Raw genomic sequence first — 24,888 nt, 5'->3', positions numbered from 1 at the left:
AAGATACCAAGCAAGACTAGGAATTTATCGTAGGCGAAGTTGTCACCAGCCCAGCCATGTAAGTCCTTGTATTTGTTCTTTTCCTTCTCCTGCTGCACTTCTTTTTCCCTTACTCATGTTTCAGTGGGATTGTTTCCCAGTTAAATGTGAGTGCATAATCTTTTGCCTTATGCCCTGGGTTCTAGGGAACCAAGCTAAAACAAACCAAGCTACTCTTCCAAGGTTTTGTGGCAGGTGAGTACCACTGCCAGGATTAGAATCCAAGTCTGTTCCCAGCATGTGTGCTATTTAACTACTCAATATTCTATCTCCAAATAAAAAAATAAAACCTTGGGTTACAAAGTTAATGTCATCTTTAAAAATAACCTCTTGATATATGCCAAGTGAATTCCTGCTGTTTCCAAACTTTCTCCAAACTTCAAAATCTAACCTTAACTTATCTCTGGGTTGTGTGCTGAAAGTTTCTGTATAAACTGCTAAATTTATTTATTCCATATCTCCCAACTAAGTGATGTCAGCTCATAGAGGACAAGATTTACTTGACTATAGTGAGAAATTTCATGAAACATGCAGTATGAAAGTCATTAAACATAAAATCTTTAAACAGAAAAACCACATAGTGCGGAGTATAGGTTTGTTTCAGTTGGCAAATAATCTCAATTTCTCTCCAAAAACTACTTAGTGTGTTCTCCTTATGAACCAGGTACAAGGTCAGGTACAAATATATAAAGTTGGATAAAACACAGTCCTTATGCTCAGAGACCTTCTAGTGGGGAAGACATATGTCAAGAGACAAGTTTAGCAGTGTGATAAAAAGCTAAACTTGCATTTTCCCTCATGTTTTATTTTTAAAGAGACCTTTAGCTTTATTTCCTCAATTGAAAAACTTCAGACAAAAAGATAATGATTTTGTTTTGAAAGGCATGACAGGCCAGATCTGTGTAAGGTAGAAGAAGCCTTGGAAGGATGCCTCAGAGGAGCAGCAGAAGCACAATATTTTGGATCTCATCCATAGGCAAAGGTACATTCAACTACCAGCCTGGTAATAGATGTGACATCTAGCGCATTTTTGTTCCTTTTTGGGCTTTTCAAAACATTTTACCTATTTTAGGTCTCTAAGTCTTACAAAAGTAGAAAAAAGTAGGTAGTATTCTGTCTTCCTCACTATGTAGGGGAGAACCTGGGGCACAGAGAGGTTAAAGAGGTGTGGTCCAAGCATATAAAAGAAGCAGGTGTGGAAAGTTTGATGCAGTCACCCTGAGCTGACACACAGTCCATCTGCTCTCAGATCAGATAGTCCCCTGCTCATAACCTTCAGTGGTTGGGAAACTTCTAGCTTCTCATCAGAATGATGTCTGACTTTCTTTTTAAAATTATTCCACAACCCTTTGGAAATAATGTTGCATTTCTTCATCTATGATCTCTTGAGTTGATGAAGATGATAATACTCAAAGTAGGAAGCTTTTGAGAAGGGGAGCACTGTTAAGCATTAAACCAGGATAAAAGGAAGAACCAGAGCTGTTCAAAGTAAACCAAGCTATATAGTTGCCTGAATATATGCCATTTACTCCCAAAAAGAAGCAGTAGATTTGGTCCGTATTGGACATAGAATGCTCAGGCAGGAAATCTCAGTTAAATATTATAGTCAATAGCAGAAATCAAGGGTTCCTTAGAATGGAATCCTTCAAAGCCTTCCATTTCTTTAAAGACCGTTTTTCAAAATTCTTATATGTCAAAAATATCCCTCAATAGCTGTACCTGACTACTTTCCTATCTCATCAGCTTCCTCCTACTTCTCCAGGTCCTGAGTTCTGATGACTGGATTATGTCACATTTTCCATTATTCTTTCCACAACTCTAGGCCATGCACATGCTGTTGCCTTTCCTTAGAATGCCATTTATTTTGTTGTGAAAATGGTAAGTTTCTTTGCAACTTTGAGGAACTGACTCAAAATTGACCAATTTTTAAAAATTTCATGAGAATATAAGTCCCTTGCATAAAAGGGCCCAAGTCATACAGATTATAAGCAGTAGAGTCAGGCAGTTTGCTTGGCTATAATTGACCCCAAAGTCAGGTGACCTGACTTACAAAGAATTAGGAGGAAGGAATTTTTCAGGCAGGAAAGAGTATAGAGATGGGGTGGAAGAATATTTCAGGCCAAGGGAACAAATTAGGAGATGTCAGGCTATTTAGAAACATCATGATGGAAAAGGACAAGAAACCAGGACACACAAGAGATGAGGTTGGTGAGACTGTGCAGAGACCTATGACCTGTACTAACACACCTCACAGAGATGGTAGATTCAGCCAAGTGTTGATTGTTCCTACTTTACAAATTTAGTTCATGTCTCAGCAGAATTTCTTAGAGTGTCAGATTGCTCCTAAGACAGAACTATCAAAGCTCTCTTGTATACTATAAAAAAGAAAATAGTCTCTCAATCTCTGTTATTGCTTTGATTAGAAAAAAAGTTATTAACCTTTCAAAAACTTACCATGTTTTTTTTTTTTTAGATTTTGGTCAAGATTCCACATTTATCTTGAAAAAAATGCTAGTTTTTGCACTATTTTTAATTGAAGGGCTGTAGGGCAAATTCAATTAAGCTGTGGTATATGAACTGAAACTTGCAATATATTAAAAATATTCTATTGCACAGTTAACCAATTACCCAGTTTCTAATTTGTGTCCTATTGTCATTCCAAATTTATACTCGTACCCAGAAGATATACTCATAAGAAATGACTGAAGGCTTCAGCAACCACAAAAATGTCCCAAATGCATTTGGACTTACTTACAGTTGATCTGTCTAAAATGATACCAATCCTAACTGATACTTAAAGAATCACAAAGTTGGGGGCATCCCTGGTGACCTAGGGGTTAAGTCTCAGATATATCACCTTTACAGCCTGAGTTCGATCCCAGCAAGGGAGCTAACCCATATATGGCACAGCAGACTTCTCCTGTCTCACCCACTGCTCCCTTTAGGAGTGTATTTCAGTAAAAATTCACCTGTTCTACAAAGAAAATAATCCAGTCAAAAAATGGGCAGAAGAGCTAAGAAGAAACTTCTCCAAAGAGGAAATGCAAATGGCCAGCAGGCATCTGAAAAAATGTTCAACATCACTTGTAATCAGGGAAATGCAAATCAAAACTACAATGAGATACCATCTTACACCAGTGTGAATGGCACATATTAAAAAAACTAGCAACAGCAAATGTTGGCAAGAATGTGGAGAAAAAGGAACTCTCCTGCACTGTTGGTGGGAGTGCAAACTGGTCCAGCCACTATGGAGAGTTGTGTGGAGATTCCTCAACCTACTAAAGATAGAGCTTTCATATGATCCAGCAATTCCACTCCTAGGTATTTACCCAAAGGACACAGAAACATCAATTCCAAAGAGCACCTGCACCCCTGTGTTTATAACAGCACTGTTTACAATAGCTAAGCTTTGGAAACAACCCAAATGCCCAAAAATAGATGACTGGATCAAGAAGATGTGGTACATATACACCATGGAATATTACTCAGCTATCAAAAAAGATAAACTCATGCAGTTTGCAGCAACATGGATGGAGCTAGAAGGGATCATGCTCAGCAAAATAAGCCAGAAAGAAAAAGAAAAATACTGGATGGTCTCACTCATAGCAGAAATTTAGAAAATCTAAATAAGGGACCAGGAAAAAGACTAATTTTAATAAAGTAAAAATCAAAATCAAGCAACTATAAACCAGAGACACACTATCGAGGGCGGGTGGGGGTGGGGATAGGAAGGATTAGGGTCAAAATAAGGGGGAGGAGCCTCCCTTGGTGGCACAGCAGTTGAGCGATGGGCTGCGAATCTGCCCACAGCCTCTGCAGCACCGCTTCAATCCCTCACCACCGGCAAGGGTCCCACATGGCACACAGACCTCTCCTACCCTGTCCACTGCTCCCCTCAGCAGTGTATTTCGTCGGTCTGCCTGTTCTGTTCCCCGCTCTGGCTCTGGTGAATTCTCTCACCCTTCCTTGCTTCTGACTGTACCCAGTGCTTGCATAAATAAATAAACAAATCTTTAAAAAAAAATAAGGGGGAGTACAATTGTATGGGGACTATAACCAAAATGAAAATGCATACATTGTGCAAAAATGAAAAATGATGTAAGAATTATATAAAATAAAATATTTAAAAAAATTCACCTGTTCTACATCCCATTCTGTCTCTGGCCTACACCCTAGTTCCTCTATACAAAAAAATAATCACAAAGCTGGAAGATTTGTGAGATCTTCTTTAAAATCTTCCTCTTATAGATGAGCAAACTGAGGCTCAAACAGGCTGAACTGTTCATCAAAAATAACAGAACTAAGATTAGAAACCAATGATCCTGAGCATCAACTGTCTTAGCACTGTTGGTTGACTCCCTACCTGTGTTCTTGAGTGGCATTCACTTTTTAGAGGTCCTGAAATGAAGATTCCAGTGTTTTAGGCTGCCAGAGTAGTGAAGGAGAGACTATCTATTGAAGCTGTCACAGCTTTATTCTGATCCTGGCTCTTTCCTTCCTAGCTCCTTACAATTTCCACTGTCTATGTCACTGGGGTTATACTTTATTGCCACCAACCAGAACAAGATTTAGCCCTGTCCCATGCAACATATTCCCAGAGTGCCTTCCAGAACAACTCTCCACAAAGTCCCACCCAGGAAGATGGAGTGTGGTGTGAACTCAGAAGATGGAGCAAAGCAAATATGAGGCTGGCGATCTGATTTGAGTCACTCTGTGTACTGGCAATACCAAAATGCACTTCAAGCTAAATTGGAATTATCTATTAGCAATTGTTTTTCATTAACTACAGCTGTCGGCCTCTTGTTAGCAAAGCCAGAGCCAAGCTAGTGAACAGCTGCTTCATATCCCCACACAATTGTTAGGGCAAATGTCCATAAATCATTATGCAAATTTGCTACTGTGACTGTGTTGATATAATGCTTCTCAATTGTACTGAATTCCATGTCTCAGGAGGATTGTAGGCAGGTATATTCACCCTTATCCAGAAGAATGTTTTGTAGGAATGACAAGGACGATCTCATAACATGGAGGACCCCATTAAATCTTCCCCTGCTTTATAAATATTATTGCAATGACATCTTTTTAATTAAAATAAAGTTTTGATAAAAAGAACACAACACTGGTAATTCCATCATTCAACATAACACTTCCATTTTTGCCTAGTTGCTTTCCAAGCTTGACATTTTTTAAATTATTACAAATTTGCCCTTTTGCAATTTTGCTTTCCAAATACATAATAAAATGTTCATTATTTCTAGTTTTTATTCTTATTTTAAATACATATAATATTTTATCACCTTGATAAATTAATATAGCAATTTCTCCTTTAACTTTGTCACTACTGTAAGTTATTGCCATAAATATATTTATGCATTTTCTTGACTTATAAAATTATTCTTTAGGACAATATTTCATGTTTGAACTAAGGATGTGAATATTTTTATGGCAGTTGTTTGCCCTATTTTATGGATTCCTAAAGGTGCTGCACTAATTTGCAATGCCATCAACAGTAAATGAATGTGCTAGTTTTCCAGAAATCTTAACTGTCTTCATTTCATTTACTTATTTTTAAAATTGTTGCTAATTTACTGTGTTGTCAAATACCCAGGTTACTATATGGTATTTGCTTCATCATTTGATTGACTCATTTAAATAGCCAATATCTATCAAGTGAACATCTTGTTAAGAGTTGGGGAAATAAAGATGGATGAAGTCTAAATCTAGTGCCCTAAAAAGACTACCACATCTAAGTTAGTAGCATAGCACATGTATACTGGAATATACATGAATAGTTCAACCAAGAATAATGGTTGAACTATTCAGAAGACACTGTGAGAACATGGAGAGGGTCACTAAACTTGAGTCAGAGGTATAAAAATAGACTTCAGAAGAGAAATGACAAATGGGGGACACAGGTATCCCAGAAAAAGAATCTGAAAGATAGGATGGGCAAAGACATGGATAAAGGCATGAATGGGAAAATCAGCTTGGAAGAAGCGTGATCTAGTCTAGCTGGAAATATCCTGAGAATCAGTGTCATATGCCAAGAGCCTGTGAAACTGGAGATGGTTCCCACCTCAGGGCTCTGACACTTGGCACCAGAGCACTACTTGTGGGCAGTGCAAGTGGCAGCATTGTACTGCCCACCACCAGTGCCCCCCAACCCCCTGGGATTCAGGCTGCAGACAGAGGACAGCAGTGATTGCAGGTGCCAGCGGTTCCCCTATCAAGCCATCCCAGGGCTTGCAGCTCCTCCTTCAGAGCTGCAGGGAGGAGCATGGGGCCACACAGGCCAACTCCAACACTGTGGCTCCCTCCAGCCGCAGGCAGTAGAAAGGGTGCATGGGTCATAGAATGGAGTGATCAGGTGTCAGCTATGAGTTGATTGGTAAATGGTCCAATCAACCATAGGACTGAAAATGGTCCAATCAGAATTGTAGTTGGGGAACCTGAAAGAGGTTATAAGGAAGGGCAGGCATGCACTTGGGATTCTCTGACTTGTGGCTCCTGGCCTTAGAAGAGAGGCACTTGCATTTTCAAACTCTCTCAGAAAAACTGTCCCTGTTCAAGAAAGAAGAAAGAGCAGCATCTAGTAGCCAATCTCTGAAGGAAGAAGAGAAACCAAAAAGCTGCACAGAGGCTGGGCTGCCTCTACTACTACCTGAAAAGAGCACCAGAGGCCCTAGGCCTGGTGCCTCAAAGAGCTGTTTGTTGGTGTTGTGGGCCAACAGCTTACAAAGAGCTGTAGTGGTAGTGACTGGGTGACCAGTGCTTTGTGTCTGGGTCACCTCTGAGAGCTGTAAATTGTGCAGCACTGCCTCCTGGTGCTGCTGTCTCTGATGCTGTCCATCCCGACCTTCAGTCTATGGCCAGGGCAGCTGTAGTCATCTCAGTGGCCCTGCCTGAGGTAAGTTGGACCCTGGCCTGCTGCCGGCCAGCTGCCATGAGCTGCTGGCCCTCATTGGCAGGATAGTACCATCTCAAATGAGTGGCTTTTTTTTTTAGGACTTCTGGACATTCTAGACATTACCTGGGGTAAGATAGCTGGCCACCTGTGGCCTTGAAAACTTATTGTTTCTCTGTTTGTTAAATAAACCCCATTGTTGTTGTTCTTTGAGCCTGAGTGGTCTTGCAATTGTGCATGACTCTATTGCCCACTGTCCCTTGGATGGCTAGAGCCCCACAGGGCCCCTCTGTAGCAGTCTTTGTCATGAACTGCATAGAGTTAAATGATGAGAGAAGAGACAGACATGTTAGTCAGCACTATTTTGGCTTCCAGTGTCATAAATGTCAAGTAGAAATAGCTTAAGCAAGAAAGAGGAGAAAGAGAAGAAGGAGGGTAGAGAATTACTTGTTATAAAGAGCTCTGATATCTCAGCCATGCAAGGACAGCAATATGTTCAGGTCTTAGGAAAAACTATAATCAGAAAGAAAACTTAAACCCTAACAGGCACTTCTCTCTCATCTGTTTCTGGAGTCGTTCTCTCTTATCTCTTATTTGTCTCTCCTTACATACATTCTCAGCTTTTTCAACTTATGTTGCAGAAAATTCAATCACCAGTAGCTTTACAACATGCAGTTTAAACATCCAAACAAAGATAAGCTCATTCTCTTGTTCCCAGTTCAAGAGTTTCCAAGGAATTCCTCTGATTGTCCTAGCAAGGGTCAAAGACCCATGAAACAAGTTACTGAGATTATGAAGGCAGGGCCTCAGCATTCCATATGAACATGGAAACTACCCTGGAAAATGTGAAAGTCTCAATGGGAAGTGACTATTCCAAAAGTGTGATAGATGGGTATTGAGATGCTAGGAAAAGGAAACAAATATATCAATTATTACTAAAGAGAAAGTCAAGATCGAGTACCATCATGAATGATGTTGAATAACACACCAAAGAATGTCAATTTTTTATAAGCAATAGTTTAATTTGGGCCAAGCCATGCATCTTCTACTCTCACATATCTCTAAACTCCTGTTTGTTCTGGTTGATGATTTGATTTGCATTATTCAAATTTGGGGAATTGGTGGAAAAAAATAAAGGAATTGAATGTCCCCTAAGTGTTCAATGTTGGCTGAACAGCTACCACCTCTTCCTGATTTGTAGAATTTTTTATTTGGGACATGCCTTGACCTTGAAAAAGACCTTGTGGGGTTCACATACCTTAGCCTCTGTCTACACACTTTAACTGAGAGACTTGGAGCTGGACCAGAATCATTCCAAGGGCTCACTGCAATTTCTGATCTCGTAGGCTCCTTTTCAACCTCTGTCTTTAGCTGGAGCAAGGCTATTCTTTTCCTTTTTTTTCTAAATTCATTCATTTTTAGTACTTTGCAAATAAATGTAAAGCATAAGTTCACTTTTATTTAAGTAGTGGTTTACAAAATATAAGGCAAAATCTGGAAAGATTTTGAGCAGAACTCTGAGATAAGCAGATTTTTTCTTTTTAATGTTAGAAGGATCACTCTGGCAGCTGCAGAGGATGGATTGCTGTGGATTGAGGTTTGAGGCAGCAACACCAGTTAGGAAGATTGTTCTATTAATCCAAGTGAGAAATGATGAAAGCTGGAACTACAACAATGCTAGTAGAGACAGTGATGGGGAGATAGGTATTAAATATTGATAAGACTTGATGAATCATTTAGAGAACTTTTTGTAGCAAATAATAGGAAAATAAATAATCCAAAGTAGCTTCAACAATAAATAAATTCATTTGCAAAGCAAACATTAAGTCTGGAAAGAGGATAGACTTCAGAATTGCTTATGGTGATTCTAGTCTCTGTGCACATGAATTCTGTCCTCACTTTTTTATATTGATTTTATTCTCAAGATGGTAATAAGATGGGAACAGCAATTCTAGATCTACTATCCATATATGAAATCATTTAAAGACAGGATCATTTCCAGAAATTTGCCAAGTAACTACCTAAACAATCTAGAAGTCCAATGCACTATCCTTTGCCCCACAGAGTCAGGCTGCCCAGTAAAATAAGGACACATTTTCCCAGAAGATTCTAGTAAACTTCTTAAATCATTAGCCTGAATTGAGTCATGTTCCCATTCCTGAATCAATCATTGGTAAGGGGAATGAGGGATTTTCTATGAGGCCAATCAGGAACATTTCTGAAGTTGATGCTGGAATTCACTTCCTCCGGAACAAGTGGACAGTAGGATAAATGGGTGATAGGGAAAGGTAAAAGGAATATGAACAAAATCAAGAGTTTTCTAGAAACGGGATGGTGAATTAGATGAGTAGTAGGCCACAAACATTATTCAATAGAGTTAGTAATTGTTTTGCAATAAGGAATAGCAATCATGATATTCAGGTTTAATGAGCCAGGTAAGATTTACCAGGGTAAGAAATTAAAGAGGATAAACAGGTTTGGACAGAAGATGAGTTTTGAAGGGCATGAGGCATATCCAACCAAATATATCAAGCAGGCAGCTGAACATAAGAGTTTGAAGCTAAGGAAAGGGTTTGCATTAACAAGATGTATATAGAAGTTATATAGCCTGCAGGTACACACTGAGGTCATCCTTGGATAAGATTAACCAAAGAAATGTGCAGCAAGCATGAGGAGAACAAAGATATGAATTCATCTCTGGAAAGGCCAAAGTAGAAAGATGGGAATTAACTTACATTTGCATATCAAAGAAGTGTTTCTTGAATTTGGATAGCTGTTGCAATGAAAATTTCTACAAAACTAAATGATTTCTAAGCTTCATTTGACAGCTCATTATTTTTAAAGCAACATTTTCCCGCAACAAAATTCACTTACACTAAAGAGTATGGAAATGACTTTGGAGCGAATAGCAATGGAATTTGACCTCAAGTAATAAATACTTCATGGATTGTAGTAAAAGGGTTTGGAAACCTTTTATGATACAAACAATCAGCTGTGGTTAATAGGCTAGATGGCTTTTCTTGGCGTGAAGAAATGTTTGGTGAAGTAGTTGTTTCTAACTTTGCTGTTAGCTGTGATAAATTAACTTTGACAATCTTACCAGGGGGGCCTTAGCAAAAGCTCAAAGAAGATTAAGGTCAAATCCAATTGAAAATATCGGGACCTCACTTTACCAAATTGAAAGTGAAATAACAAACATATGTGGGGGAACAAATCATCCGAGTTTGCTCGTTTTCTGGGAGTTGTGAAGACAGGGCAGTCCCACAGCGCTGAATGGAGAACCACGCCCTTCCAGACACGCATGCTCAGACTTGGGACACAAAGCTTTCTCGACTTGCAGGAGCCGGAGTGGGGCCTGCAAAACTCAAATGGAGAGGAAGTTAAGCAGTCTAGCCTAACTTCAGAGCCTGTTAATTTCCTGTTCAGAGGACATTCTCAGATACGTGAAAAGGATCTCATGGTAGGTTTTTCCTAAGCCAAGGAGAAAAAGTGACTTCAGTGCTAGATGGAAGCAAGCAAAGGGGCAGCCCTCGGGGATGTAGGAAAAGCTTAAAGGTGAAGGCTTTCTGGTTCTTACTCAGCTTAAAAATAGAACCACTTAACTGCTTAAGAAAGGAGAGCTGTGGAAATAGGGCCTGGCTGCAAAATTCAGTGAACTCTGGGCTTTCCCTTCCATTTCTGTAATTTTGTGTTTCTGTCCTTGACAGGCACCGAGCTGTAGAGTAGGAGAAATGAACTGGAAGAAATGGATGTCACCACAGCTCAGATGCTTGTGACATGTGACCTGGTATGTGCCGCTTGCCTTGTATGTGCCATTTTCTCAATTTTGAAGCTAAATGGGTAGGATGAGGACTCTCAAGGAGAGTCACTGGGTGACTAAAAGCATGTCACCCAAATTCAAATTCTGAGTTAACAGCCTCTATGACTCTAGGTCATCTAGCCTCTGCTGTTTAGGTGCCACAGCTGTGAAAAGGATTTAGTGCCTCAACAGTGCCCCGAACAGTGCCTGGTCCATAGTGAAATCACCTAAGTGTTGGCTACTTTTAGTCCAGCTCTAAATTTATATAAATCTTTAATTCTAGGATGAGCACTTAGCATGATTCTTTTAGTCCATGACAATATTCTGAGGAATTAAAAGTTCTTATATAGATATGGACACATCTTGGGAATATTTCATAGCCAGAAGCTAGTGTTGTTAAGCTGCATTTTATTACTTTTAAATATTTCTAAACCCTTTTAGGAAATGTTGTTTTCAAAATAAGGTAAGGGATTTCAATTAGGCTTTGCAATATCTTGTAAAACTGTACCCTGAAGGTTCTTTCTCCCTTGTATTAATTGGAGCTATATTAGAATTAATTACCAAAGGAGATGGATGAGAGCCCATTGGCTGCTTGGTGGGAACAGTCACTGCCCCTGTCTCAGTAACCTCCATGCCCCAAAGTGAGGTCCTCTAATTGCAGGGGAAGGAGAGGGAAAAAATAATTCATTACTGAAGGAAATAGTGCTACTTAAACCTTCATACCAAAAGGAAAAGTGGCATCTGGGGTTCTGCCATTCATTTCTTCTCCCCCTACCTTTATTTAGCAAAGCTTTAAGTGTGTAATTACTTGTGGTTATATGTCAAAATGTTGTCCAGTTATTTCCTTCTGATTTTGTAGAGCTACATTGGGGTCAGCAATTTTGGCAACTAGTTTGACAGATTTGGTTTTCCACTAGGGAAAACCCTATTTGCTCCCAGGGCATGGTGAAACCAACACTAGACTGACTTGTGGGCAGTGGAGACAGAACAATAACTCCTTGCCTTTCGACCTGATTTTTATTAAACATTTACTAAACATTTGTGTGATGAGGTGTATTTGGCGACATTTATTTGGAAAGTTTTTCAATTAATATTTCTATTAATATTCAGGAAAGATTTTTATGATAATTCACTTCTACTGTCCAAAGGAGATTTCATGCTGTGAAGAAAGCTCAGCAAATGGGATTATAGCATGCATTATCCTGACCTGAAACTTAGATTCTGACTTCTTCCTCTGAAATTAGCATTCAAAATTCTATCTGATTCATCTTAGATTTGTACTTGCAGCATGCAGGTATTTAATTTATAATTTTAATTTGCTCTTGAGAGCCCTCTGGGAGGCAGGACCAAGTAACATTTCACCGGTTATCTAAATTTCTGTGGAAACTTGAGTTCAATGGCATTATAATTCCTATTGATTGCAATAATATTTCAATGTTTTTTTCAATTGGTTTGATAAGTGGTTGTCCATCTCTTCTTAATCCAATCTAGTTAAGACTTGGAGATGAGTAGGAGGAAAGAAGGTAAAAGAGGAAAGCCTGGGACTTGGACCAGTATCTAGTTTCAGTGTCAAAGTCAATTAGTGATCAAAGAATGGCATTGTTACCCAGCAGGCTCAAGGTCCCCTATGTCAGGACCCTGCCACAGGACTCCCAGGAAAAGATGGTTGGCAGTGGTTCAGTGTGGACTACTCATTTGGAAAAGACCTAGCCAGGAATTAGTATTCTAAGAAAACAGAATTCTCAGAAGAGATACTTGCAAGAGTTAGCAAGTATCAGGTCACCATCAATTGACTGAGTTCAAGACAGAGCCTGGTTCTGCAGTGACTGGCAGGAGATTACACATGGGTGGCCTATATCCAGGAATCCAAAGACAATGGATACCTGGGTACTCAGGGTTCAACTGAGAGCCATAGGCCCACATCTTAGGGCAGTTGGCTAAAGTCCACTCTCACTCCAAGTTAGGAACAAATCACTTAACTTAGAACTCTTTTATGTCTGGTTCAGAATCTCAGGATATAGGAAGAATAATCTTAGAATTTAAACAACTTCTCTTAATCCCCATAGTTGGGAAGAATATAATATGGTAACCCCCAAGAATAGCTTTTCTGAAACCATCAACCTCTTGAAGAATAAATGTAGGCCCAGAAATTATAAGTTTTAATGGTCAAGTATGAAGGGAACAGTGAGATCTTCAGATAAATATGGATACCACACCTCTGGAAGCCTGAAAATGTGTGAGGGACTGGATTTCAATTTCCTCACTTATTACACTTCTCCTCTGACCACTTCATAGCATTTACTCTGATTGAAGCACTGTGCTAAGTGCAACTCTATGCCCGCATGTGCATATTCCTCATAATAGACCTAAGACTTAAGTGGTGTTGCTTCATCTTATGGATGAGCAAAATGAGTCTTAGAAAAGTAATCAACTTGCCCAATCACAAAGCAAGTGAGAGGTAAGGTGAATCTTAAAGGTCTAGTGCATAGTCTATTGTAAAGCTATATCATGTGTAGAATAAATAGTGAGGGTGTTACCGTGCATAGTGTGTATAGTGAAGACTATATCATGTCTAGAGTATATACGAAGGCACTAGCACCTGTAGGGTAGACAATATAGCTAACAGAACGCAGGAGTGCAAGAAGACAGAGCTCCAAGAGGCAGATTTTCCCTTAGTAAACTTTTTTAAGTCATAGATCTTCCATTCTTTTTAGAAAATGTTTGTAGAGACTCTTCTGTGCCCCAAGCACTGTTTTAGCAAATAAAACAGGCAAAGATTCCTGTTCTCATAAAGCTAAATTACAACACACGGTAAACACATGATAAACAATACACTTAATAAATACATTACAAAATATAATGCAAACTTTTGCTACAAATTACTAAGTAATATAAAAGTAAATCTAATAAAAACAAACATTAGTTGTTATTATGTGATAAATCCAATGAGGGGAATAAAAAGGGCAAGGAAGGGACATGGGGAATGTAGGAGGTGGGTAAGCAGCTATTCATAATGAGCTGACCTAGGAAATATGAAAGTCTTATAACCTGGAATTTTTGAAGAACAGCAGGTGACCCAAGTGGCTGGAGTGGGTTGATGACAAAGAATAACAGACACACAAGTCAGGAAGGATTCTTAGGCTGCCGCAAGGTTTTTGACTAATTTGGTGAGAAGTAGGTAGTCACTGCAGAGTCCTGTGCTAAGGGGTGACACAATCCAAGGTTACATTTTAAAAGGATTGCTCTGGCTGCCATACTGAAAATAGACAGGGAGACCAGAGTGGAAGCAAGGAGAGCCATTCTATCGAGGCCATTACAGTATCCAGAGAAGAGATTCTGGATTTATTTTAAGGGTTGAACCAGCAAGTTTTCTTGATGGATTTTGTTGTAAGATGTGAGAGGGGAGGAGTCAAAGAGCTCCAGGGATTTGGGGATGAGCATTTGAAATGATAGTGTTTGTCTCCTCTAAGATGGGGAAGAAAATGAAACCTGCAGGCTTGAGGTCAATATTAGTTGCTCCCAAGGGGACACTTTAGGCTTAAAATTATTATGAGATCCCCAAATGAGGTTTAAAATAGCCCATGTGGACTATGGATGACCCTGGAGATTAGGAGGGAAGTCTGAGCTGTGGATACAGGTCTAGGAGCCATCAGCTCACAGTGGTGCTATCAGACAAGCTCCTGCAGGAACCAGTGATGCATTCTCAAGGTTCAATTGAAAAGAATTTAATAAAAGGGCAACGTATAGAGATGTCGGCAGATCTAAAGGGATTTATAAGGGATGGCAGAAGTGGAAAGAAATTACTACTTCTATGTTTGAGTAAGAGAAATGGAGAGGCGATGGCATGCCTGAAGCTCAGTGAGAGGTAGAGCCAGGAAAACTCCTCCTGCAGCTGCCAGCTCTGTTAGTCATTAACCAGCCAGCCAGGGGTCCTGGGCAATGTTGTCTGCAGCCTCCTGGGCCACAAAGTGGGGCACAGAAAGGTAGAGACAAAGTGGAGGAGCAATCTCACAGATTATGTATAAAGCCTGAGGTTATATTAAATCTTTAAAGGAATGAGAATAGTAACAAGAGGACAAAGAACTGAGCTTGGGGTTCTTCATCCTTAAGAGGTTTGGAAGAGGGAGAATTCACAAAGGATACTACAAAAATAGTAGCTTGTGACATAAGACAAACAGCAGAAAGTGTGGAGTCCTGGAAGTCACGAGAACATTTATCAAGGGAGAGGGTGTGATCAGTGTGTGGAATGCAGCTGATATGTCACGTGAGGCGCAGACTGAGAAGAACCCTGTGGGTTTAACACCATGGGAATCATTGCTGTCCTGGACAAGTTATTTGGATGGAGTCGGGGTGGGGGGCAAACACCAAGGGTATTGGGAAGGGGTATTGGGGAGAACAGGATGAGAGAAATTTTTGCTAGCAAGATATACAATTACTTCAGGAGTTTTGCTGCAATTCGGGAGCATCACAATGGTACAGAAAGTAGGGAAGAAATAGGATCAAGAGAAATATTTTTGATAAGAATAAATAATTTGCTTCCATGATAATGGGAGAGGAAGTAATTAATGATTCAGGTGGAGGAGGGGAACATTCCTAGAGTGAGGATGTGTCTTAGCTTATGTTTCTTTGGTGGAAGAGGTCATACTCTTGTTCCTACCATCTGTGACAGGCTCTTTGGAGAGAGAATGTGACACCATGGGAATAGATGACACCTTTTTCCAGCATTAGCACTTTTACCTCCCCCCACCTGACTTTTAGGGCACCCATAATATTCTTTCAAGGGTAGAAATAGCCAGTTTCTTGGCATCCGCTAGGCACCAGACACTGTACTTCATAAATATTAGTTCAAATCTTCACAACAACTCAGAACTCTACCTCTAATTTCCAAAATAGCCTTCAGTGTCTTAATTAGGTTAAGAAAGTAGCTCACAGGAGGCAGAACCAACATGCAAATCCTGGTCTTTAGGACAAAGCACTTATTCCATTGTGTCTCCCTGGCCAACCTCATATTTTATTTTTCTATTTTGCTATCAGTTTTTTTTTTTTTTTGTCTTCATTCTCTGTGGACTCTTATCATTGTCTGTTCCTTGTTTTCCAAAATTTCTACCTCCTCATCCCAGCCATTCCCGCCTCATCAAAAATCAGCTCCGATAACATTTACACCTTTGAACAACAAAGTTCCCCAACAACAAAGTTACCCAAACAAGAAGTATCATTCCCCTTCCAAAACAGGACCTTCTTGCAAAGAAAGCATTTCTTCCCATTCCTCAATGAATCTGTACTGGTGGACTGAGAGGCATGGCAAATGTTGATGGAAAGAATAGATTTCTAGAAGCTCCTGAAATCTAGCTGTGAAGGCCATTATTTATGCCCCTGACAGACTGTTTTATCTGTTCATGTTGTTTGCTTAGACCACAACTTCTTTCATTTCAGTCCTGAAAAATTCATGACCTTGACAACTTGGAAGGCCCACGCTGAACTGTTTACCTAGTTTGATCAGTACTATTGTCCAGCCTGTTCTGAATAATCCTCTCTCTCTCTAATTCTTTTTATTTCTCCTAACTCTTTTTCTTTTTCCTATTGTCTCTTTTTCTTGCTCTGTCTCTGCTTCATACACACACAAAGGCACACACAAGCACACAAACACATACACAAACACACACTGCACTTGCTTGGAACCTGGGCTGGATTTACAGGATGGAGTGACCTGCCACTGTTGCTAATAGGTTGGATCAATATTACAAAATGTGCCACATCCTTCTTCATTTTCTCATCATGCAGCAGTCGATAGTCTTACCTCGCCTGTAAACCTTTCTCAAAGGTTCCACACTTTTCATTTCCCCTTGTTGTTTTCTGGGTTGTGTTTGCTCAATCCAAGATCCTGGGGACAGAAAAGAAGAAACTGATCCTAAATTTTCCAAGTTTGACTGATTTGTGCTCACTCTGATTTTACCTGCACAGCACACTCACATGTTCACAGACACTCAGTTTTGTATGAATGAGCATGTGTGTGTGAGAGAGTGAGAGGGCATATGTGTACATGGTATTTCTTAAATATAAGATCAATCACATTTTTTTTTTTTTACCTTCGGGGAACTTATCTACCCAAGGAGGAACAGAGTGCAGAAGGATTTATTCTTCCCTATAAATTAATGTCATATGAGAAAACTTTGCTCTAATGACTTGCTGCAGCAGGCAGCTGGAGCGAGCAAATAACATGACATGGTTTCCAATGATGCTTCTCAGCCCAAGTTTATGGTGCTTGCTTTGGATACCAAAGCTGTATGCTCTGATCAAGGTCTTGTGGGATATGTATCTGACCTTAGGCAGAACAAGTAACTGTCGATATGTTACTGTTTGAGGGGCTAGAATGTTCCCTCTACCCCAATAAAAATGGTACTTCTCTGAGCCCATCACAATAAGTCAAACTCCTGAGTGAATATCTACATAGGGTTAGATATTGAAGACCTAACAGGTAAACAGAGTGTGTGTAATTAAGAAAGAGCATGTTGGTGGTAGGGGTGTAATATAAATCTATTCATGCCTGATTGTGAATTATACTATTAGGCATCTATAAAGTTCTGAAGGAATGGGGGCCAGGAAGGGTTTGGCATGTAAAATAATGATGCTTTAAATATATTCACATATCTGGCAACTTCTCCTCTTACCTTACCTGGCAAAAGGCATTCTGTGGATGTCATTAAGTTAAGAACCTAGATCTGAAATAGAAACCTAGCCTGGATTATTGAGGTGGATCTAGTGAAATTGTTACGGAGCAACCCCGATATAAAACGGGTTGCCTGGCTGTGGGTCCTCACCCGCACACTTAAAAGGGACTTATTAATACGCCACTACAGGTACACACAAAAGGTTAATAAAAGGTTTATTTACAAGGGAAAGGGAATTAAGGAAATGTACAACTCGGGGAGAAAACAGGGAAATAAAGTCTTTAATGCGTCCTACCCGATCTGCCGACCTGGAAACCCAAAAAGCACTCTCCGAGCTGGCCAGACGCTGCGAGCTGGCGGGGAGCCAAAATGGGGGAACCCCTCCAAAACCCACGTGTCTGGTTTTTCCAAACCTGGCTGCTTAACCCCACCCTCATGTTCCAGCCACCTTCCCTTTGGTGGTGATGGGATTTGGAGTTCCCAGTGTCTTTGGCTTTGGCCTGGGGTGGGGGTGGAGTCCACAAAGCCTGTATGGAATTAGCTTTAGGACATCCTTTTCCCCCTAACAAAATTACACAAATTGTAAAAGCAGAAAGGGCAGGCAAAGAAGGAATGTCATGGTAGAAACAAGAAAAAAATGAATTGCTTGAGAAGGACTCATCCTTTCTTTGCTGGCCTTGACCATGGAGGATAGGAGCCATGAACCAAGGCATACTGGTGGTCTGAAGAAGCCAGAAAAGACAGAAAAGTAGATGCTTCCTCAGAATATCCAGAAAAGCATTTAAACCTGCTGACATATTGATTTTATTCCACTGAAATCTGTGTTGGGCATAAAACCTATAGAACTGTCAGGTAATAAATCTGTGTCATTTTTAAGCAACTGAATCTGTGGTTATTTGTTATGGTAGCAATAGGGAACTAATACCAAAAAAAAAAAAAAAAAAAAAATTGAAAGAGAAGAGAGTCCAGACATCTGAAGTATGGAAAAGAATCTGGGAGGGCAAGGTAGGTTGATGAATTGAGCCCTGGGAAGACAGGAGACAAGACTGAGGAATTTAGGGGGAGAAATAAGAGATGAGACAAATAAGAATGAGGACAAGGATGACTCTCTCTTGGGGGTCTCTGGTGCCATTCAGGCTGCAGGTACATCTCAGAGTCCTGTCTTGTGGGGTTGCTGAAGGAGGTGAAGAGGGCATGCTCTGAGGCTTCTAGCTGAGTACAGAGAGAAGGAACCAGAGAATAGGTCACACCCTGGCTGCCTGAAGCTTCTCTTCCAGAGCATCAAAGGCTCCCCACGTGGGACTCCCATGTGATGATGGCTGTCAGATGTAGGCCAGAAAGGACTTTCTCTCACCCCCCAGCAAGAGACTCAGCCATTCCAGTGATCAGATCTTATGGCATGTGATGTGAAGCTTGTCAAGTACAGGGTCACAGATAGAAATGATGAAGTGGGGAGCCAAAGAAGGAGGGGAGCAAGGTAGATTACTGTTTTCAGATAGCAACCTGTATTTTGCAACCTGGCTGGTATAGAAAAAATTAACTTTCAGAAACATATTGCATCTTTTTTTGGATTGCTGCAGCCAAAATGTGCTGGCATATAATTTTCAATGACAAAGACACACAATGTCAGCTTCCAGGGGAAATTTTACTTCCTTTTGTTCCCAGATCTTAAATACTGCCAGCAGAGTGGACACTTGGTGCTAGGCAGTAGATAATGATCAACCGACCTAGCTATGTTGATCTCTCTAGAAATTCTCTTCCCAGCAGACCCAAGTCTGCTGAACTGATATGAAAATTATAAGGAAGCGGGGGTGCTGTGTGTATTTCATAGTGAAAAGAGGCTTGCCATCTCCAAGAGAAAGGAGGAAGCTCCTCTCTTTCTCCTTAAAAGTGTCAGAAATATATAACATCTGAGTGAGAAACTATATGGCATGAGTGAGAAACTGTACGTCATGAGTCTTTCCAGTGACTGGTTTGGTAGGCTGTTGCCAGGGAGTATCCCTCACCCTTATTGCAATACTCCTGAAATGTCTGAACTATGGACAATCATTCTTATCACAATATAACATTAAGGAGTAAAAAGACACACAATGCCAGAAATACCGACTGCAAACAGGCGATTGATTGCTGGTTTAATTTGGCCATGAAACCCATTTACTCATCCATCTTCAATGCTGATGTATTCCTTTTCCAGATGGGCATTTGAAGAGGAGATGCACTTGATTTGGTTTTTAGCTCCCAGCTCTACTCTCAGGACCCCCATAGGACTTTGTACTCGCTTACCTCCTCCCTTCCACTGGGTTAATAACCCCCTCCATCCTCCGGCTTTCTGGGCACCTAATATGCCCCGAATGTTATTCTTGGGCAGAAAAACCCTCTCAGGCACGCCTTGGGGAGGTCCTGCAGCTGTCACCCTCAAGAATCTATGACCCACATAGTGATTCTCCAATGCTTCACTGACACTTTCTCATAACACTAAACCCTCACTCTACACCCAGGAGATGAGAAAGCTCATTTCCTGGAACTCTGCCACCTATTGTATTTCTCTATTTCTACTCTATTCCTGCTATTTATCTTTTGCTTACCAGAATGATAGTTTCAATCTCTAAAGGCCTCCCTGTAGTACTTTCTGTACCTTTAGTTTACAAATTATTTAGTTCAGCTACTGAGGATGTTCAAAGACATGGTCATTCTCTGCAGCCTGGGCTGCCACCGTGGTGACGGTGATCTGCATTCTCCTTTCTTTTGTGCCCAAAGGTTTGGGAAATTAAATATGTTTGGGCAAAGTGCTTATTTTTGGGGATTCATAATCTATTACACTGAGCAGTTAGAATATAGTGGGATGGAAAATTGGGGCACAGGAGAAAGAATAGAGAGAGACGAAGAGGAGATGGTGGAGGAGGAGGACGAGGGAAGGATAAGCAGAAGACAAGGAGGAGAAGCACAGGGAGTTCTAATAAAATAAATCATAGTAGTTTTGATTTACTATGATTTGTCTTACACCAGTGAGAATGGCACATATTAATTTAAAAAACTAGCAACAACAAATGCTGGCGAGGGTGTGGAGAAAAAGGAACTCTCCTGCACTGCTGGTGGGAGTGCAAACTGGTCCAACCACTATGGAGAGCTGTGTGGAGATTTCTGGACCTACTAAACATAGAGCTTCTATATGATCCAGCAATTCCACTCCTAGGTATTTACCCAAAGGACACAGAAACATCCATTCCAAAGAGCACCTGCACCCCTATGTTTATAGCAGCACTGTTTACAATAGCTAAGCTTTGGAAACAACCCAAATGCCCAAAAATAGATGACTGGATCAAGAAGATGTGGTACATATACACCATGGAATATTACTCAGTATTCAAAAAAGATAAACACATGCAATTTGCAGCAACATGGATGACGCTGGAAGGGATCATGCTCAGCGAAATAAGCCAGAAAGAAAAAGAAAAATACCGGATGGTCTCACTCATAGCAGGAATTTAGAAAACCTAAATAAGGGACCAGGAAAATGAATAACTGTAAGAAAGTGAAAATCAAAATCAACAAAAAACTATGAACCAGAGACACTTTTTGGGGGGTGGGGGGCAGGAGGGGAGGGACTGGGGTCAGAATGGGGGGGTTGAAACTGTATGGGGAATATAAAAATAAAATTTATTATTTAAAAAAAAAATCATAAACCAAGTCTCATGAAGAAAGTCATGTTAGAAGGATAAGTAGCAACCAAATGTAATTCCTCATGGCAAGCTCTTGTTGGCTGATGATAAGTGGGAGCAATGCATATGCCTGGTGTCTGCCAACAAGGTTAGGTTTGTACCACACAGGTCACCTTGCTGTGCTCTGTGGACGTGGCAGAGAAGGGAGACAACAGAGAAGGCAGAGCCCTGTGCAGTGATGTTAGCAGGGGTTTTCAGCAGGAGGATATGGAGGTCCTCCCTGCAAGCTGCTTGTAACGACTATTTCCTTCCCCCTCACCCCACCTCTCTGTACCCTTTCTTTGTTCTAACTGGAATGCAAGACTGCAGAAAACCCCAAATATCATAATCAAACAGGCCTTTCAAGTATGTAGGGAACTGATGGGTAAATGAAGCACTATAAGAAAAGCCATGGAAAATAGACATTGATCCAAACTTGGAGGTGAAGTGTGTGAAATTGTTTATAAATTGTCTGGATAATTGTAGGCATTGAAGTGGGACGCTAGTGCTTCCATCCACTCTTGTTTTTTATACAGCTTTAATTAACTTTCAGACAGGAAATAGCACTCTTCAGAGTGAGGCAGGGCTGGATTCAAATCCTACCTTCAATATGTAGAGGTCTGATTTTAGAGTAGTCATATTTGCATCAAGTTGCAATTTTTATATCTCTGAAACGAGGATAATGTTTCCTTGAGGTATTAGAATAGGGCTTCAGTGAGTTCAGATATGCAAAGCACAAAGGATAGCATATACTAAGTGCCTGTTCAATGGCAGTCTTGGATCTTGTTAGAAATAGGACCTGGGGCCTCCCTGGTGACCCAAGGGTTAAAACACAGCACTATGAAGCTAGCCTCAGCTACTGCAGCAGAGTTCAATTCCCACCCAGGGTGGTGACCCACATGGTGCAGCAAACCTCTCCTGACTCGCCTGCTGCTCCGCTCAGCAGTGTGTTTCAATCAATCCACCTGTTCTGCTCCCCACTCAGTCTCTGGGGAATCCTCTCACACCCCCCACCCCTCTGGTCTGTACCCCAGTTCTTATATGAATCAATAAATCTTTAAAAAGAAATAGGACCTTAAATCTTGAAATCTTCCGTTACTTCAGTGTGAACTATGTCATGTTCTTCCCCAAGTTTGTGCTTTCTGTCTAACTGTATAAGTTTGAAGGTACCTGTGCTGGAGATCTCAGGTTCACCCTTTTCCCCTGCCTGAGATCCTTTCCCCAAGCTGTACCTCTCTGTCCCTGTCCTGAGATGCTCATCCATAAGGATAATATCAACAGGCTCCCCTGCACTTTGCTTCCAGTTGGGATGCTGGGCAGATCAGAGGAAAATGGGGCATGAGCTTAGGGTGTTTAATCCCTGGCTCCTTCCTGGATGAGCAACCTGGACTGGCAGCCTCCATTCTCAGAAGATCAGTGTACCCCTCACTGTTGTCTGCTCTACAGGTATTGCCCTCTTGATTCTTACAACTGTTTTCTTCCCTATCCTTTTGAACCTAACCCCTCATGGTTCCTCATGGTTGCTATGCACTCTAGCAATCCCTTTGTAATGAGACCCCTCAAATTATCCTAATCAATAAGTCATCTGTTTCCTGTATGAACTTGAACTTATTCAGTGTCAATATGTCACCTGATGGGGCCTCCCCTGGTGGCGCAGGTGGTTGAGCGCCACACTGTGAAGCTGTCCACAGCCTCTGCAGTGTGGGTTCGATCCCAGCCGGCCAGTGAGAATCCCACATGGTGCAGCAGACCTCTCCTGTCTTGCCCGCTGCTCCCCTTAGCAGTATGTTTCGTCAGTCTGCCTGTTCTGTTCCCCGCTCTATCTCTGGTGAATCTTCTCACCCTCCTGCACATTTGGCCTGTACCCCAGCACTTGTAGAAATAAAAAATTAATCTTTAAAAAAAGAAAAAGTATAAAAAAAAATCTCACCTGATGATCAAATCAAAAATCTACAAGTCATTGTAATCTATTCTCCCTTGTGCCCCTAATTCCCATCAGTCATTCAGTCCTGTCAGACATACAACCCTAATAGTTCTGGAAGTTGGCATTTCCTTTCTATGCCCAGTGATCATCTTATCAGCTGAGATCTTGATTACTTGATTGATTGGGTTGACAGCTGTTAATTAAGTGTTTTTCCCTGCTTCCATTTTACCACCTCTTCAATCCACCCTTTCCATCCCCAACAGGATTGTATGCAGCCTCTTTCCCAGATCTCCAGCACTAAAGGGCAGTGTCCAAACTTCTCATCAGGACCCCAAGAAACATTATGAAACTGCACATGATCCACATCCCACTTCCTCCTCCTTCCTCTTCTCCTCCTGCTCCCAGCTGCCTCCTCTCAGGCCACATATGCACGCTGCCATCCAGCCATTTGTGGTACCATCACATGCAGATGCAGTGGTAAAATCTTGCATGCAAGAACAGGAATAGCAAGAGGAAGCAATAATTTAAATGGTGTCTCTGGCTCCTGTTGTGCTAGAAGAGCATTTGTTCTGAGATGTGCCCAGAGACAGAGCTGAAAACATGCTCAGTCCCCTCCTTATGCTCTTCACTCCTTCCCTTTTCTAGTGTGAGTACACCATTCAGCCTAGGATTTGAAGATATATATATATATATATATATATATATATATATATTTTGCTGAACATGACTTCAAAACTCAAGCCAACTTTTTCATTTGTTGCTTAAATCAAATAGCATGATCTTGTTTCAATATTGGGAAACAATCTCTGTTGAATTTAGTAAGAAATGATATGTCAGTCTGCTGAGGCATTTTAAAGAGTATTCTGACTAATGCAATCTTCCCTCCGTGAGCTGGTGAGATACTTGTGGCTTTAGAGTTCCCACACTCCTTTATACCAAGGTGCATTATCCATGCTACTCATCTGCCTGAAGCATTCTCCCCACATTTTTCTTACTAGATAAAGCTTACCCATTTCTCCTAACTCAGCACAAGGCAGGTAGGTATTTCCTTCCATCCCTGAAAACCCTTTATAAATACTGCAGTTTCAGTGGTCATCATTTTTTTGTTGTAACTGGTTACTGGCCTACCTCTTCACTGCTCTGTGAACCCCTTGAGGGCAGAGTGAGTTTGAATGTGAGTCCCTTGTGCATTTTGCTCTTCCTATCACCTGTCATTTGAACTACTAGGCTTCCTCTATGGATCATGCCACCTCCATAGAGTAATGTTTGTAGCAAGGTGAAGAGCAGTGGTTTTTATAGAATAGGTCTGCTACTTCTGTGCCGTGGTCTGAGACATGAATCTATCAGGGAATCACTAAGCTTTTTGCCAACATATTATAAGATATGGCTTTGTTGTGAGGTCAAGCCCTGTGTGGCATTCTGATTTATAATATATATATATATATGTATCTTGACATATATGTATTCTGATTTATAATAAGATATATATATCTTGCCATATGTGTGTGTGTGTGTGAGATGAAGGTCAAGATATCTTGACCTTCATCATCATTTTGGCAGAGTTCTTAAAATCCTTGGAACTTCCTAATGATAAGAATTATAAAGATGTCTAGTGTTAAAAAAAATAATAACAGTACAAAACACAACAAAGCAAAAACAGACAATTATAAACCAGAGACATCCTGCAGGGGAGGAGGAGGGAGAGGGGTGAGAGGGATGAGAGGAGGAGCTCAAGGGACTGTGGTGATGGTGCACAGGTGCCTTGGGGAAGGAGATTCTATGGGGACTCAATCTGAGGGGGTGGGGGGAAGAAAATATGGTCTAAAAATGTTAAATGTTAAAATAAAAAAATTATA

General features: G+C 40.7%; 2 long non-coding RNA genes across 2 annotated transcripts in view; one reads left to right on the top strand and one right to left on the bottom strand.

Annotated features, from left to right (window-relative positions):
- The first annotated feature begins 10,268 nt into the window (after positions 1-10,268).
- Positions 10,269-24,888, top strand: part of LOC119256968 (uncharacterized) — a 22,014-nt gene continuing 7,394 nt past the window's right edge. The window contains exons 1-2 of the long non-coding RNA XR_005127943.1: positions 10,269-10,403; positions 10,651-10,730. This is a non-coding gene — a long non-coding RNA (uncharacterized LOC119256968). The remainder of the gene's footprint in view (positions 10,404-10,650; positions 10,731-24,888) is intronic.
- The window catches only part of LOC129146777 (uncharacterized), a 24,731-nt gene continuing 16,388 nt past the window's right edge, over positions 16,546-24,888 (bottom strand). Inside the window, exon 3 of the long non-coding RNA XR_008553979.1 lies at positions 16,546-16,623. This is a non-coding gene — a long non-coding RNA (uncharacterized LOC129146777). The remainder of the gene's footprint in view (positions 16,624-24,888) is intronic.

Source organism: Talpa occidentalis, unplaced genomic scaffold, assembly GCF_014898055.3.
Source record: "Talpa occidentalis isolate TD23 unplaced genomic scaffold, MPIMG_talOcc4v2.1 talOcc4.4, whole genome shotgun sequence".
Taxonomy (NCBI): Eukaryota; Metazoa; Chordata; class Mammalia; order Eulipotyphla; family Talpidae; genus Talpa; species Talpa occidentalis.
This window is presented reverse-complemented; position numbering and strand designations above follow the sequence as displayed.